This window comes from Chiloscyllium plagiosum, unplaced genomic scaffold (assembly GCF_037043375.1).
Source record: "Chiloscyllium plagiosum isolate Xiang-an unplaced genomic scaffold, Cpla_swu_hap1 HiC_scaffold_30, whole genome shotgun sequence".
Taxonomy (NCBI): Eukaryota; Metazoa; Chordata; class Chondrichthyes; order Orectolobiformes; family Hemiscylliidae; genus Chiloscyllium; species Chiloscyllium plagiosum.
In genome coordinates, this window is record NW_028270168.1 from 5,396,825 (window position 1) to 5,414,457 (window position 17,633).

At 43.3% G+C, this 17,633-nt stretch overlaps 1 protein-coding gene across 2 annotated transcripts in view; it reads left to right on the forward strand.

Annotated features, from left to right (window-relative positions):
* The first annotated feature begins 681 nt into the window (after window positions 1-681).
* The window catches only part of wasf2 (WASP family member 2), a 34,877-nt gene continuing 17,925 nt past the window's right edge, over window positions 682-17,633 (forward strand). Inside the window, exons 1-2 of one of the 2 annotated variants that reach the window (XM_087976695.1) lie at window positions 747-805; window positions 13,974-14,043. The gene's annotated coding sequence lies outside the window, so the exon portion shown is untranslated. Of the gene's footprint in view, window positions 806-13,973; window positions 14,044-17,633 lie in introns of both variants that reach the window. The other variant, XM_087976694.1, reaches the window with a different exon arrangement.

Sequence of the window (17,633 nt, forward strand, 5' to 3'; positions counted from 1 at the left end):
ACATTCCCCCTCTCCCTCTCTGTGACTGGCACATTCCTCCCCCCCCCCTCCCCCTCTCTCTCTGTGACTGGCACATTCCTCCCCCTCCCTCTCTGTGACTGGTACATTCTCCCCCCTCCCTCTCTGTGACTGGTACATTCCCCCCCTCCCTCCCTCTCTGTGACTGGTACATTCCCCCCCCCCCCTCTCTGTGACTGGCACATTCCCCCCCCCTGTGACTGGCACATTCCCCCCCCCTGTGACTGGCACATTCCCCCTCTCTCTCTGTGACTGGCACATTCCCCCCCCCTGTGACTGGCACATTCCCCCTCTCTCTCTGTGACTGGCAGTCCCCCCACTGAGACCATTCCAGGTTGTGCACAGACCTGCTCTGGAATGTGCAACATCTGGACAGGACCACAACGCCCAGTGACGTGGAGTAAATCAGTAACATTCAGAAGTCCCGGAAGGAGTTTCCAACTTTTACCCAATGTATCGTCGTGACTTAGTAATAATATTTTTATTGCCGAGAGGCAACAATGTAACCGATGTTTTCAACGTTTATATCATTCTTGTGAAATAGTTCCCCCCCGCTCCTCAGTCTGGAATGGTTTCTCCTGGATTGTTACATGTCATGTGATTGATGGTCTGCTTGACCAATGGCATGGCGGGCCCACCGGAAGCGGAAATGTGTTTGGCGGTGTGTGGGTGTGGTCATGGCGGTCGGGAGGGAGAGTGTCCGGGGATTGAAGTCGGGCCGGGGCCGAGCGGAGGTTCTGCTCTAAGATGCGCGATCGGCCGCGACTCCCGTCGGGAATCTTTTAGAGTGAGTTTATTTTTGTCTCGCGCTGTAATCCGGGCCATTTCAGCCGCGGCCTGGAGGCTTCCAGCTTCTCCTGGTGGGGGCCGCTCCCGGGTTGTGTTCCTCACCCCCGGCCCCGCGCCCGGGCCCGGGCCCTGCCCCAGAGAGAGCGCTCTACACGGGGTTGTTTGGAGGGGAACAGCACCTTCACCCCCCCCCTCCCCCTCCCGACCCTGACCCCCCCCTCCCCCTCCCGACCCTGACCCCCCCCTCCCCCTCCCGACCCTGACCCCCCTCCCCCTCCCGACCCTGACCCCCCTCCCCCTCCCGACCCTGACCCCCCCCTCCCCCTCCCGACCCTGACCCCCCCCTCCCCCTCCCGACCCTGACCCCCCCCTCCCCCTCCCGACCCTGACCCCCCTCCCGACCCTGACCCCCCCCCTCCCCCTCCCGACCCTGACCCCCCCCTCCCCCTCCCGACCCTGACCCCCCCCTCCCCCTCCCGACCCTGACCCCCCCTCCCCCTCCCGACCCTGACCCCCCCCTCCCCCTCCCGACCCTGACCCCCCCCTCCCCCTCCCGACCCTGACCCCCCCCTCCCCCTCCCGACCCTGACCCCCCCTCCCCCTCCCGACCCTGACCCCCCCCTCCCCCTCCCGACCCTGACCCCCCCCTCCCCCTCCCGACCCTGACCCCCCCCTCCCCCTCCCGACCCTGACCCCCCCCTCCCCCTCCCGACCCTGACCCCCCCTCCCCCTCCCGACCCTGACCCCCCCCTCCCCCTCCCGACCCTGACCCCCCCCTCCCCCTCCCGACCCTGACCCCCCCCTCCCCCTCCCGACCCTGACCCCCCCCTCCCCCTCCCGACCCTGACCCCCCCCTCCCCCTCCCGACCCTGACCCCCCCCTCCCCCTCCCGACCCTGACCCCCCCCTCCCCCTCCCGACCCTGACCCCCCCCTCCCCCTCCCGACCCTGACCCCCCCCTCCCCCTCCCGACCCTGACCCCCCCCTCCCCCTCCCGACCCTGACCCCCCCCTCCCCCTCCCGACCCTGACCCCCCCCTCCCCCTCCCGACCCTGACCCCCCCTCCCCCTCCCGACCCTGACCCCCCCTCCCCCTCCCGACCCTGACCCCCCCCTCCCCCTCCCGACCCCCTGACCCCCCCCTCCCCCTCCCGACCCCCCCTCCCCCTCCCTGACCCCCCTCTCCCCTCCCCCTCCTGCCCCCCCTCAGTGTGCTGGGTGAATAATATTTGGATGAAATATTGCAGTGAAATGGTGGAAAAGCTGGAGATTGACACGATAATTTAGTGAGCTGGTGCAGGTACAAAGGGCCCAATGGCCCCCTGCACTAGGACAGCCAATACAGGAATCAGAACCCTTGCTGTTGGTATTTTTCTGCATCCCGCACTCATTTTGGGGCCATCTAACTGACACCAGCTGAAAATAATTGACCAAAAGGAGGGCTTTGTAATAAATAAAGCCAGAAATTGCTGGGGAAACTCAGCAGGTCTGGTAGCATCTATCGAGAAAAAGCATAACATTGAGTCCTGTAACACTTCAGAATCTTGTTCTGATGAAACTTTAACTGTTTTCTCCCACAGATGCTGCCACACTTGCTGAGTTTCTCCAGCAGTTTCTGTTTTTTTTTGTTTCAGATATCCAGCATTTGCAGTTCTTTGCTTTATTTAAAAGTTTTACAATGTTTGCCTTGACATATTGAAGGATGTGTAGTACTTGTTTGGTATGGAAAATCTCAAGCTACAAGTTTGTTAGATTTGCATGCTATAAGAGATAGTCAAAAAAAATTGCCGAAATGTTTCAATTTCAAGCAAACCTTTGCGCGATCAGCTGCCTTGGTCATTTAAACTTTCATTTTGAGGAAGGGGAAATACTTTGTTCCGGATTGTGGTGAATTTAACCTTTCTGTCTGCTGCCATGTTAAGAAAGGCATTTTGTTTTTCATACGTTATTCCTCCTCAAAACTGCATTATTTGAAGTATTTAATGTTGAAGTTAGTAATTTGGCAAATAGTTTTCTTAAGGAAATGTATTCTGTTGCCCTGAATTTGTGTGATGTTTCTTTAAAAAAAAAACTGTTAAAGCTTTCAGAATGTCTCATTTACCTATTGCATGTATTTTTAAGAAAAAAAAACAATGGTTTGTCAAAACGAAATCTGATGTACTGTTGTGAAATTCAAATTTGGCATGTCATAAATCATCTGTTGAACATTTGAATGGCCATTCCAATCGTTGAGTCATACTTGGGTGTGTACTTAACTATTCTTGTCTTCCCACAAGCCATTGCTTTTGTATGCAATGTCTGTTGAGGGAAGATATTTGAATTTGATTAGAATTTTGAGCTGCATTTTGAAGTTTAAAAATATAAGCTTTTTCTAGCGCCAGAAGTTGCGATTGACATATGGGATGTAATTAATCAGAAATATCCTGTAGATTTACCATAAATAGTGGAAAAAAATGACTTGTAATCTTGTTAATTGACCAATCACCAGATCTGGATTGTATTCTGGCCACAATGTTTTTTTCTGAGCATGGGCCTTGTATTTTCATTCTGAAAATCTATTTTAGGAGATGGGAGTATGTGGGAGGTTGCAAATCTTCATGTTGAAGATGATAATTGCTCCTAAAAGCGTGGCGTTATAGCTTTGAATCTCAGGTCAAGTTACAGTTCTGTGCCACTGTCAAATTTGAAATTTAAAAAGCAGTCTTTGTCTCAAGGTGGCATTAACTCACAGCCTTTGGGGCCTTTACAAAGGATAGTAATCTCCTTTGAATTTGAAATTTGAAGTCTCTAAGATTTTTAAAAGAATTATGTTGCTCTGAAGTCCAACATGGAAATTTTATTGGTTGCAGGCTATTTGTGATTAAACCTTGGACAACCCAAAGTTCTGCTCTGTATGTTTATATTTGATGTTATTAACACTGATTCGGAGTTAAAGGATTAAACAGTAAAAAGTGTTTGATAGTCCTGGAACATGATTGTTAGATTTTCCTCATGATAGGTTGAGTAAAGAGGGAAAAGCCAAATATAATTAACCTGTCCACTCCAGTCTGTCATCTATGAATCCCTGTCCCTGGTCGTTTCGCTTGCTCTCACTTAGGAGCATGCAGATGCAATAAAGGAAAAGGACCTACATTTACACAGTATGTTCATGACCACCTGGTAAGTGAAGTACTTCTGAAATCTGGTCATTTATAGCATAGGAAACACGACAGCCAATTTGTGACTAGTAATGACTGTGTTACAGCAGTGTTGTCTTGGTGCACCACTGGAGTAAGTCTTGGTTTTCTCCTGAAGCCCTAGAGAGGGACCTGAATCCAGCACATTCTGATCTGAAGTGAGATGCCTTTAAACTGCTGTGGCTGACATTTTTGCAGGATGTACACAGTTTTCAGGATTTGGGGAGGAGCATTGTTCTGCTCCCACTAATTTGCCCTCTAGAAAATGTTAGTTGAACACGGATAATCTCAGTTCTGAGGAAGGGGTCACTCAACCTGAAAGGTTAACTCTGATTTCTCTCCACATATGCTGCCAGACCTGCTGAGCTTTTCCAGCGATTTCGTTTGTTTCTGATTGACAGTATTGGCAGTTCTTTTGGGTTTTTTAGTGTAATCCCTGTGCTACTTCCAGCTACCTGCAGTGGGCAGACTGTTTTATCCAACCATAATTCTGTGAAGTTACCTGAAAATGTTTTGAATTGTGTAAGCATGTAAGGAAAGTAAACTAAAGAAAGTGTCATCAGGCTAGGAAACATCAGTTATACTTCAGTGTTCACCAGTTAGCATTCACTGTCTGTGACACTGGATTTGTTATTGGTATGCAGAAAATAGTAAATTAGAGAGAGTCATTTTGACTGGTGTAATGAAAAATATTGTCTGGCCCCAGAGGTTCATTTTGAATAGATGGATATCCTTATTTCTGCTGTGTTTTGCTGTAAATGGGTGTGAACTTAAAGGCATGTGTTTTTGTGAAAACATAACATTTAATCCATAGCATTTAAAAACATTTGCACATCGGAGATTTACTAATGAATGTAGCTTGTGTAGACAATTAATTTTATGCTGTTGTCCCAACTGATCACAATTTAATTGGCCTGACTATTTTACTGAAATATTTAGCTGGGTGCAGTGAGCTATGTTGGCTTTTGAGATTAGATTGGAGGTGGATAAAAAGACTAGGAACAGAGTGGGTGAATGTAATTAGATAATCTGTTTATGTGAAAGGTAAACACCGGCTTCCTGATTACAGTATGGGTTTCTGTTTAAATATAAGGAATACTTTTTTGTGATTTATTCTTGAAGTTGTTGTTTTTTGGGAACAATCCTTGGCATAGTTTTTAAATGATTGACTTTACACTAAATCCTTATAAGAAAATGTATATTGTGAACCTTGTGGGTTGCATTTTGAATTGTTTTTAATTGTAGCAGATACAGCAGGAGTTATGCTGGACTCTGCTTATTTTCACTTCAATTAAAACCTGTTGGAATTGAAATCTTTAATTTGCCTATCTACTAAAGTCTACAGATAGCACGCAACTCTAAAGTAGTCATGATTCGGAGATGCCGGTGTTGGACTGGGGTGTACAAAGTTAAAAATCACAACACCAGGTTATAGTCCAACAGGTTTAATTGGAAGCACACTAGCTTTCGGAGCGACGCTCCTTCATCAGGTGATAGTGGAGGGCTCGATCGTAACACAGAATTTATAGCAAAAATTTGCAGTGTGATGTAACTGAAATTATACATTGAAGAATTGATTGTCTGTTAAGCCTTTCATCTGTTAGAATATAGTGATAGTTTCACTTCTTTAATGTGTAAATCACAAAACCCTTTTTTAAAGTTGCATTATCGGGTTAGCTGTTAACAATGGTGATAGCTAGACAATATGTTGAAGGTGTTAGCCCCCTGTGTTCTCTGTCTATGACCTGATGTTTAGATTGATTCCAATCTAAAAGCTAAAAGCTCCGAAAGCTAGTGTGCTTCCAATTAAACCTGTTGAACTATAACCTGGTGTTGTGATTTTTAACTCTAAAGTAAGTTTTGTTTAATAAATTGGGTGTTTGTATAATTATTAATCCAGTAAATTGAATATTTCAAATCGTATCATCTTTGGCCTCTGTGACAAAAACTTACCATCCTGTCCAACATTTGAATAGATGCTGTGCTAGTGAAAACTTAGCAACATTTTGTACATTTGGAGCAGTGAAAGCCAGTGCAAAATAGGATAGATAGCTGACACTCAGGGCATGATGTTTTCCTCCCTTAAGTGTAAATTGAAGTTACTGTTCATCACATGTAATAAGGCTAACCTCACATACAATAATTGATATTCCAGTCAGATGTTCATCAAAGTGAATAACAAAATAATTGCTGATTTTATTTTTAGTTGGTTTAGTTGTTTTGCTGGATGGCATGGATTCAGAATCCTGAAGACACCACAATGGCTTCCATATGATCTGACTCCATTTTATTGTTGCTTTTGTAGTCAACAGAATAGTCAGTCGATTGTAATATGTCAGGAACCCCTTGTAAAATTTAAGTCAGTGGAAATCAGGAAAATCTCCACTGATTGAAGTCACATTTAAATATAAGAAAATGTTTTTTAAAGGCCAGTCATCTCACTGCTATGACATAGTTGCACGAATTCTTCAGGGCGTGTCCTCAGCCCAACCATCTTGAACTGCCCTATCAGTGACCTTTTCTCTGTTAATCATGAGGTCAGAAATAGGCTGTTCAGTTTGTGTCCAAATGTAACAGGACTGGGACAGTATTTAGGCTTCACCTAATAAGTGACGAGTAACATTTGTACCACTCAAGTGCCAGCCAATGACCATCTTATCATATTATCACTGACATGAAATTGAATCTATGAGCCATATAAATGTGGCAACAAGAGTAGGTCAAATGACAAGTGATTCGCCTATTAAATGACAAAGCCACCTCTTCTACAAAGAATGAGTTGTGATTATGATGGAATACTCTCCATTTGCCTGGATTGTTGCAGCTCCAGCAATGGTCAAAAGCTTGACACCATTGAGGAGAAAGGAGACTCAATTGGTACCCATTCACCACCTGAAAAATTCAACACCTTACCAAGGGCAGCAGAACCCATATTGTGCAATGGGATTCACCCTGACTCCTTCAGCATCTTCTGAATCAATACCTCAACTATGTGAACAAACAAAGGTACCAGGTGTGCAAGGACACAATCATGTTCCAGATTCTTTCCAGGCTCACTAAATTGTGACAGGGATTTAAATCTCCGTTCAAAATCTTGAAGTTTTCCTCTTAGCAGCATTGTCAATGTACCTACAGCACGTGGTTTGTGGCAGTTCCAGGTGACCTACCCTTCCTGGAACTAGTTGAGGATTGGCAGAGTGTACTAGAGTTGCCAGTGATGCTAATATCATAGTGACAGAAACAAAAAAGTTCCTCTGTACACTAGCTGCAGGATTACATCAGATGCTCTTGGGTGAATGGTTTTTAATATGAATTATAGGTTGATAAGTGTTTTTTCCAATCACGTTGCTTGAAACAGGTTGTTTCGCAAACATAAGATTTAGAAAAAACATGTAATATGTTTCCAAACATGTAATATGTTTCCGAACATGCAGTTCGCCAGACTGATTCTTGGGGTTGCAGGATTGTTGTATGAGGAGAGGGGTTGGCTGGGCTTGTATTCATTGGAGGTTAGAATGAGAGGGGATCTCATTGTAACATGACATTGACAGGGCTGGACTGACTTGCAGTAAGTAAGAAGTTTTCCTTGGCTGGGAAGTCCTCAAAAGGAGGTCACAATCTCAGGATAAAGAGTAGACCACTTTGGACTGAGATGAGACTTCACTGTGGTGAACCTGTAGAGTTCTTGACCACAGAAGGCAGAGGAACCTCTTACTGAAGAGTTTTAAAAAAAAAACAGATTTCTAGCACGAAAGGTGTCAAGAATGGCGTTGAGATAGAGGATCAGCTACGATTGTGGTGGAGAAGGCTTGATGGGCCAAATAGCATAATGATATTTCCTGTTTGGTATAATATCAAGTTACCCTGACATTACTTGTCAGCTGAAACTTTATTGCTGGAACAGCACAGCAGGTCAGGCAGCATCTAGGGAACAGAAGATTCGACGTATCGGGCACATGCCCTTCTTCAGGAAGGGCATGTCAGCTGCCATTTAATCTAGCCTTGCATCCTGGAATTTTCAGACATCATCTTCACTTTTCTTGTATTCGATTTGCCTGCTATTCTGTATCTGAAATGAAGGCCAAGTGTGTGTTCATTTAATCAGGATTCCAACATCTTTGCACTTTTCATAAAAAATGAAGATCTCCACCATGTGAGATTTTGTCAGTTATTTTGATCATTCTGTCCCCTCAGCTACATGTTTTGGCCTTTATTAATTATATTTTCAAACAAAAACGATTCCTGCTAGATGATTGCGAGGAATTCAGATTGTTTAGTTGCTAAACAGTGACACAAATGAGCTGCAGTGCCACAAACATTGCAGGTGGGTGGGGCAAATAATCAAACTGAAATCATCCAACAGGAAGTGTGCTATGTTGTTTGCAATTAGCACATGGGGGAGGGGAAGAAGTCTATTCCTTATCAATTGTCAGCTGTGTGTAGGTTGGGAGGGGAAGATAAATCAAGACTTAATTAAGTTATCGTCTGTGAACCGACTATTGAAACACAAGCAATTTAGACAGATTACCTGTTCACTACTTTTACATTTCTATAAACTGATTTTGAAATGTTTGGAAAATTGGGTATATGTATCTGAAAACTGCTCAGGCAAAATATAAAGTAGCTAATATTAAGGAAACTTAAATTTTGCAGAAGTCTGTAGGAAACAGTGCTGCTGTGCAACTGGTGATTAACCACTACAGAACTATTTTTGACACCTTGTTAGGGGAACAGACAATGCTCACATTAGCAGAATTCTTCACAGTTCTGACTGTTCAACCTATAGTGCACAAAGCCATCCATGATATTCATTGTAGTTTAAATTGATAGTTGTCTTTTTTAAATTTCAAATGTGTGACTTTTACAGAAACTCATGCACTGTACAAAGCAAAGCACACCAAATTATTTTATGTCTGCTGTGGTTCTGTTCGCCGAGCTGGAAGTTTTTGTTGCAAACGTTTCGTCCCCTGTCTAGGTGACATCCACAGTGCTTGGGAGCCTCCTGTGAAGCGCTTCTGTGGTGTTTCCTCCGGCATTTATAGTGGCCTGTCCCTGCCACTTCCGGTTGTCAGTTTCAGCTGTCCGCTGTAGTGGCCGGTATATTGGGTCCAGGTCTATGTGTTTGTTGATGGAGTTTGTGGATAAGTGCCAAGCTTCTAGGAATTCCCTGGCTGTTCTTTGTTTCGCTTGCCCTATAATGGTAGTGTTGTCCCAGTCAAATTCATGTTGCTTGTCGTCTGCGTGTGTGGCTACTAGGGATAGCTGGTCGTGTCGTTTCGTGGCTAGTTGATGTTCGTGGATGCGGATCGTTAGCTGTCTTCCTGTTTGTCCTATATAGTGTTTTGTGCAGTCCTTGCATGGGATTTTGTACACTACGTTAGTTTTGCTCATGCTGGGTATCGGGTCCTTCGTTTTGTTGAGTTGTTGCACAGAACCACAGCAACGAGCACCCGAGCTACAAATCTTCTCATATATTTTATATCTGTTTGCTGTATCATATTTCAGTGTACAATTTGATTGCATTAACTGTAAAACCACCCACTGGGGTATATCTCAATCCAGCTTGTAGCAAACTGCTAGTTTGTAGATTCCTGGGCCTTAGTTCATCAGACAACATGCCTCAGTGAAGAGCTTGGCACAATCATTAGAAAATCAGCCATCAATGTTGACTGACTAATTATGGGGTAGCACAGTGGCACAGCGGTTAGCACTACTGCCTCACAGCGCCTGGAACCCAGGTTCTGTCTGTGTGGAGTTTGCACATTATCCCCATGTCTGCGTGGGTTTCCTCTGGGTGCTCCGGTTTCTCCCCACAGTCCAAAGATGTGCAGGTCAGGTGAATTGGCCATGCTAAATTGCCCATAGTGTTAGGTGCATTAGTCAGAGGGAAATTTGTCTGGGTGGGTTACTCTTCAGAGGGTTAGTATGGACTTGTTGGAACAAAGGGTCTGTAGGGAATCTAATCTAATCAAAACAGGCTTCAAAAAACAGTAGATTGATTCACAGGACCAAGATATTTATACATAAGGTCTGTGTCCTCCACACAATGCGTGGACAATCTCTACCTACTAAGAAAGAACGCTCAACAGCTTCCATCTTCTGTGTTGATGGTATATTCTCAGCATCACATGGGAAGACAAAGTATTAAATGAAGTAGACCTTTCTTGGATAAATGTGCTGGCTGCAGCCATTCAAAGAAGGCTTCACGGCTTGGGCATATGCACAAAATGGAAGCTGGTCATATATCCAAGGATTTATGATATGGGGAAGTAACTTGTGCCAAGAGATCAGAGCAACTAACATCACATTTTAAGGAACAAACAAAAACAGAAACTGGAGAAACTCAGCAGCATCTATGGAGAGAAAACAGTACTACATTATAAAGGATATTATCAAAGAAATTGTGAAAATCCTCAATGTAATCGCAAGTGGGAAAGGGAAGGAAGCCAAAACCAAGTAACGTCTGTAATTGGGAAAATGTTAAATTCTATTATGAAGGATCTAACAGCAGAGCATTTAGAAGTATATAATGATTAAGCAGAGTCTACCAGGCTTCATGAAGGGGAGTCATGCCTGACAAAATTATTAAAATTGTTTAAAGAGGTGACAAGCAGGATAGATAAAGGGGAAGCTGTGGTAAAACATTTATAATAGTGGATTTTCAGAAGGCGATTGAGTTACCACAATTTACGCCAGGAACAAAACAGAAGTTGCTTGAAAAACTCAGAAGGTCTGGCAGCATCTGTCGAGAGAAAGCAGAGTTAACATTTCAAATTCTGAAAGAAGGATCACTGACTTGAAATGTTAACTGTTTCCTTCCACAGATGCTGCCAGATGTGCTAAACTTCTCCAATTTGTAGTTATTTCAGATAGTCAGTATCCATCATTCTTTGTTTTGTATAAAAGCAGATAATGTTGGGTGTAGTTTATTAGCATGAATAAAGGATTGGCTAACTAATAGAAGACAATGGGGGGAGGGGTTCATTTTCAGGATGGTCAGCTGTAAATAGTGGTGTGCTACAGAGATCAATGTTGTGACCATAATTATTTACAAAGTATGCCAATAACTTGGCTCTCTGCCTGTATTCCTGATGAAGGGCTTTTGCCCGAAACGTCGATTTTACTCCTCGTTTGCTGCCTGAACTGTGCTCTTCCAGCACCACTAATCCAGAATGAGGAAGGTGAATGTCATATCACCAGGTTTATGGATGATACAAAAATAGAATGACAGTCTGCGGAGGGATATGGGCAGATGGCATATAATGTGGGAAAATGAGGTGATGCACATTGACGAAACAATTCTAGGAACTAAGTATTATTTAAATTAAGTAAGGCTGCCGAAAGCTATGGAATATAGGGACTCGGGACTCCTTGTCATGAATCTGAAATTGGATGCTAGTTTGAGCAAGTAGTAGGGAAGAGATAGTCATAGAAATGTACAGCATGGAAACAGACCCTTCAGTCCAACCTGTCCATGCCAACCAGATATCTCAACCCAATCTAGTCCCACCTGCTAGCACTTGGCCCATATCCCTCCAAACCTTTCCTATTCATATACCCATTCAAATGCTTCTTAAATGTTGCAATTGTACCAGCCTCCACCATGTCCTCTAGCAGCTCATTCCATACACGTACCATCCTCTGCGTGAAAAAGTTGCTCCTTAGGTCCCTTTTATATCTTTCCTCTCTCACCCTAAACCAATGCCCTCTAGTTCTGGACTCCCCCACCCCAGGGAAAAGACTTTGCCTAATTATCCTATCCATGCCCTTCATAATTTTGTAAACCCCTATAAGGTCATCTCTCAGCCTCCGACGCTCCAGGGAAAACAGCCCCAGCTTGTTCAGCCTCTCCCTGTAGCTCAGATCCTCCAACTCTGGTAACATCCTCGTAAATCTTTTCTGAACCCTTTCAAGTTTCACAACATCTTTCCAATAGGAAGGAGACCAGAATTGCACGCAATATTCCAACAGTGGTCTAACCAATGTCCTGTACAGCCGCAACATGACCTCCCAACTCCTGTACTCAATAGTCTGACCAATAAAGGAAAGCATAACAAACACCTTCTTCAATATCCTATCTACCTGTGACTCCACTTTCAAGGAGCTATGAACCTGCACTCCAAGGTCTCTTTGTTCAGCGACACTCCCTAGGACCTTACCATTAAATGTATAAGTCCTGCTAAGATTTGCTTTCCCAAAATGCAGCACCTCGCATTTATCTGAATTAGACTCCATCTGCCACTTCTCACATCTGGTCCAGATCCTGTTGTAATCTGAGGTAACCCTCTTCGCTGTCCACTACACCTCCAATTTTTGTCATCTGCAAACCTACTAGCTGTACCTCTTCTGCTCGCATCCAAATCAATTATGTAAATGACAAAACGTAGAGGACCTTGTGGCACTCCACTGGTCACAGGCCTCCAGTCTGAAAAATGTTAGAATGATAGAAAATGTTGACCTTTATTTCACATGGCGAGGGCTACAAAAGTAGAGAGGTTTTGCTAAAACAATACAAGGCGCGAGTCAGTCTATGATTGAAATATTATGAACAGTTTTGGGCCCCTTATGTAAGGAAATATATTGGCACTGGATGTAGTTCAGAGGTGATTCACTAGGGTGATCTTAGATATGGAGGATCTTTCTTACGAGGAGAGGTTGAGTAGGTTAGACCTGTATTGTGGAGGTTAGAAGGATGCCAGGTGACCTTATTTCAGTATGCACCGTTTTAGAAAGGTTGCATTTCTTCATGCGGTAGTCAGAGGTCCAGAAGGTTTAACCTCAGAATAAAGGGTTCTACATTTAAGGCAGATGAGTTTATCCTCCTGAAGGTGTGTAATTCTTTACTGCAGGGGGCTATCTGGCCACGGTTGTTGAGTATATTCATCGCTGAAATAAATTTTCAATCGCTAAGTAAATCCAAGATTTATGGGTAAAAGGGAAGAAAGTTAGGGTTGAGGATTGTCAGATCAACCATGATCTGGTTGAATGTCAGATGACTTGATGGACTGGCCTATTTGTCCTCTATCTTATGGTTTTATTTGCAATTATTAGTTGCCCTGCTAAAATGACTGACGGCAGTTGACTTATATGACCACTTGTAGGGCAATGACAGACAACAGTGTTCGTGTACGGTTGGAATCATGAAGTGGTCATTCTGAGTAAGGATGTTAAGTTTCCTTTATCAAATGGTCTTGACTTTTTTAAAAATTGGCAACTCAGTCCTGAGTTGAAAATTGGCAGGAGCTAGTCAGTGGATATCGGTATAATTCCTACAGTGTGAAAACAGGCCCTTCGGCCCAACAAGTCCACACTGACCCTCTGAAGAGTAACCCGCCCAGACCCATTCCCCTACTACTCTACATTTCCCTCAGACTAATGCACCTAACCTACACATCCCTGAACACTATGGGCAATTTAGCATGGCCAATTCACTTAACCTGCACATATTTGGATTGTGGGAGGAAAGCAGAGCACCCGGAGGAAACCCACGCAGACATGGGGAGAATATGTAAATTCCACAAGACAGTTGCCTGAGGCAGAAATCGAACCCGGGTCCCTGGCGCTGTGAGGCAACACAGCTAACCACTAAGCCAACGTGTTTACCAGTCTGTTTTGTAACCAGAGTATGGAAATTGACTGGATTTCCTTTTCAAATGCTCTCCCTGGCTGACCTTTCCCCAAGAATCCTCCACTCCCCACTTTCAGCCAATTTATAAGTAAGGTTAGATGTCTTTGTACTCTAGGGCTGTCAAGCCTCAACTTGGCTACCTTCCTTCTCCATCCTCTCCCACTCTAACTTGGTACTATATGAGGAGTTATTATAAGAAGCTCCTTGCTCTATCAGCTGCTTGTTAGTTATTTATACCAAAGCAATTATGAGCGAACTTGTTCCATTTACAGTTGTTGCAAAGCGTGAATTCATTGTGTAACCTCTATGAAACTGAACAATTCTTTAGTTCCATAATAACTGTTGCTTTATTTCTCAAAAGCAGATTTGCCTCTACAAATGCTCTCCTGGCTGACCTCTCCTATCATCTAGTTTTCTATTCTCTTTCCTTAAATGTAAGTACAAAACTCTGATGCCTTTATCCTAATTGGCACTAGATCCTCTATTATGCATTCTCTTGTGCTTGCTGATTTGCATTGGCTTCTGGTTCTCTGGCATCTCAAGTTTAAAATTCTCATTGTTCATTCTTTCCTGTCACCATAAATGCCTCCAGTTCCCTCCGAACTCTTGCATAAACCCACCAGTGGTGGCCTTGACTTAATCTTCGAAACCCTGAGCTGAAGCATTCTAATCCCAAAATCTTTGTTTCTCAACCAGTTTCCTTCTTTTAAAACTAAGCTCGTTGACAAAGCTGTTAGTCAACTGTTCTAAAACCTTTGGCATTTTTGTCTGTGCTTCAATGGAGCAATATATGTGCCAGACTTTGTAACTATCTTTTGGGGCATTTATGTATGAGGCATTCTACAGTTGCTTAATTATAGCAGATTAAGGAACCAACCTTGGTAATGTGTTGAGTCATTGGCTGCTTTATAACCTTGTCATATTCTAGCAACTTCAACAATGAATATGAATAAACTTTTGTTGGAACAAAAGAGTTCATTGAAAATTGTTTTATGGCATTTACGTCATTTTCAGGAGTTTTTCAGGGTAATCTTCCAAGACTGACCTTCCCTCCATCAGAAAGTCAGGAGTGGAGATGTTCACTGTGCAGTCATCAATGTTCAGCACCATTTGTGGCTCCTCTGATACTGAGGCAGCCTATCTCCAAGTACAAGGAGGCTTGGATGATATCTAGGTTTGGGCTGACAGGTGGCAAGTAACATTTACACCCACAAGTGCCAGGCAATGATCATTTTCAACCGAAATAAATCTAACCATCACCCCTTGACCTTTAGTGGCATTATCATTACTGAATGCCTAACTGTCAATATACTAGGGGTTACCATAGATCAGAAACTGACCCAGACCAGCCATATAAATACAAGAGCAGGTCTCAGGCTATGAATTCTGTGGTGAGTAATTTTGTTTGTGTCCTCAATACTTGTACCTTCTTGATGGTAGATAAGTCAGGAATGCAATGGATTACTCTCCACTTGAGGTTGAGTGCCGCACCAGCAACGTTCAAGCTGAATACCATCCAACACAAAGTAGACTGCTTGATTGGCTGCCCATCTTCCATCTTCAACATTTAATGCTTTCACCTTTCACACACAGTAGCAGCAATATGTATCATCTATAAGATGCACTCTGGTAACTCACCAAGATTCCTTGGACAGCATCTTCCAAACTGTAATCTATGAAACATAAAATAACTAGGGCAGCAGTCGCATGGGATTGCTGCCACGTGTATGTTTGCCTTCATCCACAGACCATCCTGACTTGGAACTGTTATTGTTATTTCTTCACTGTGACTGTGTTAAAATCCGGGAATGCCTTTCTAACAGCATTGTGGTGCACCTATATCCAAGGACGACAATGGTTCAAGATGGCAGTTCACTGCTATCACTTCCAGGGAAATTGGGAATGGACAAGTACTGGTCTAACTAGCTGTGCCCACATCCCATTTTTTTTATAATGAATTTTAAGTGTTCACTTGCATTTAGAAAATTGCTTCAGAACAATGTTAGATTTCTCAGACACCCATCAGTGAGACTTCTGACAAAGCAAGGTTTGTACCATTGAAATTTAATAATTAAAACGTTTCTCACTTGAAACATTATATTTGAAATGTTATTCCAGGCATCTGATTGTACCGAGTTGGCTAAAGTCAGGTTTAGTTGATTGAAATTATTCTGTCAGTTTATTTATCAAGCTGATATTCCAGTCAATGCGATGACAAGCACTTAAAATTGTGAATGATTTGGCTGAAAATGATGGTAGGGTCTGGCAGTTGGGGTTAGTGTGTTAGCTGGTGCTGAAGAGTGATAAGATCTCTTAAATGGGCAGTTGTCAGTAAATGTTTTGAGCTGTGCTGGAATGCAGACCAGCCATTCTAAGATTGAAGCTTATCTGGGATGTGCTTGACTACCCTTTCTGCTGGTCAGCCAGCTGCTGCTTCAGAACTTGGTTTAGGAAAAGCTGCAGCATTTCCGATAGGAGATCTTCATCAGTGAACTCAATAAGATTTGGCAATATGCAGCACGAGTTTCCTATCCCATCGTATTTTTGGAAAACAGTAAGTTGAAATTTTCTTGAAATGTAAGTAGGCCAATGGTCTGATCACTTCAGAGTGTACTCAATGCAGAAATAAACTTGACAAAATGAACCTTTGCACCAATAAATTTAGTAGCACTTTTTAAAACTTTTTAAATGCTAGTTCTTCAGTGCAATTATTTCACATCTTTTTTTAAAAAAATAGTTACATGCTTGGCAGATTGTTTCTTTAAATTTATGCTTTGTATCAGAATTTTTTTTCAGTATCCTGCACACTGTTATAAAATTAAATATACATTAAACAAATTTCCTGGGAAGCTCTGTGCAGCATTCTTGGGCTTTTGTCACTTGGACAGCAGTCTTATAACCTTTAGTCAACTGATATCTGATTGAGAGAACTCCAATTTGAGAATTAATTTCGTTTCTTCCCTGTATTTCAAATGCAATGACAAAGAAATAATTGCTACATCAAGAACTTAGACTGTTGTCCAAGACTAAAGCCAAAGAACTTTGCGGAGAAATTCCCATACATAAACAGTATGATAGACAGAAGTTATCTCAAAGTAAAATTCTAAAATGGAGGTATGGTTTCATCAAAAGTATTAATTCTATTGGATTGGAAGGCAGGTGTGAAGTATTTCTATCTGTTTAGAGTTTTGAATCAAAGAACAATACAGCACAGGAACAGGCTCTTTGGCCCACCAAGTCTACTTCGATTCCTACCCTGCTACTTATTGCACATACATGGTTCCTATCCCTCTGTTTGCCTCCCATTCATTTGTCCATGAAGATGCACCTTAAATGTTGCTAATGTGCCTGCTTCCACCGCTTCCACCGGCAGTGCATTCCAGGGACCTACCATCCTCTGTGGTAAAACTTTTCCCCACACTTTTCTCCTAAATGTTTTTCCTCTTTCTTTTCACTCTGAGAAAAGTCTCTGAGTATCTAATCTATCTAGAAGGCGTTTGGTATGCTTTCCTTTATTGGTCAGAGTATTGTGTACACGAGTTGGGAGGTCATGTTGCGGATGTACAGGACATTGGTTAGGCCACTGTTGGAATATTGCGTAGAATTCTGGTCGTCTCCTTGTCGGAAAGATGTGAAACTTGAAAGGGTTCAGAAAATATTTACAAGGATGTTGCCAAGTTTGGAGGATTTGAGCTATAGAGAGAGAAGTTGAGTAGGCTGGGGCTGTTTTCCATGGAGCGTCGGAGGCTGACTGGTGACCTTATAGAGGTTTATAAAATCATGAGCATAGATAGGATAAGTAGACAAAGTTTTTTTTTTTCCCCTGGGGTGGGTGAGTCCAGAACTAGAGGGCATAGGCTTAGGGTGAGGGGGGGAAAGATATAAAAGAGACCTAAGGGGCAGCGTTTTCACACAGGTATGTGTATGGAATGACCTGCCAGAGGAAGTGGTGGAGGCTGGTACAATTGCAACATTTAAAAGGCATCTGGATGGGTATATGAATAGGATGGATTTGAAGGGATTT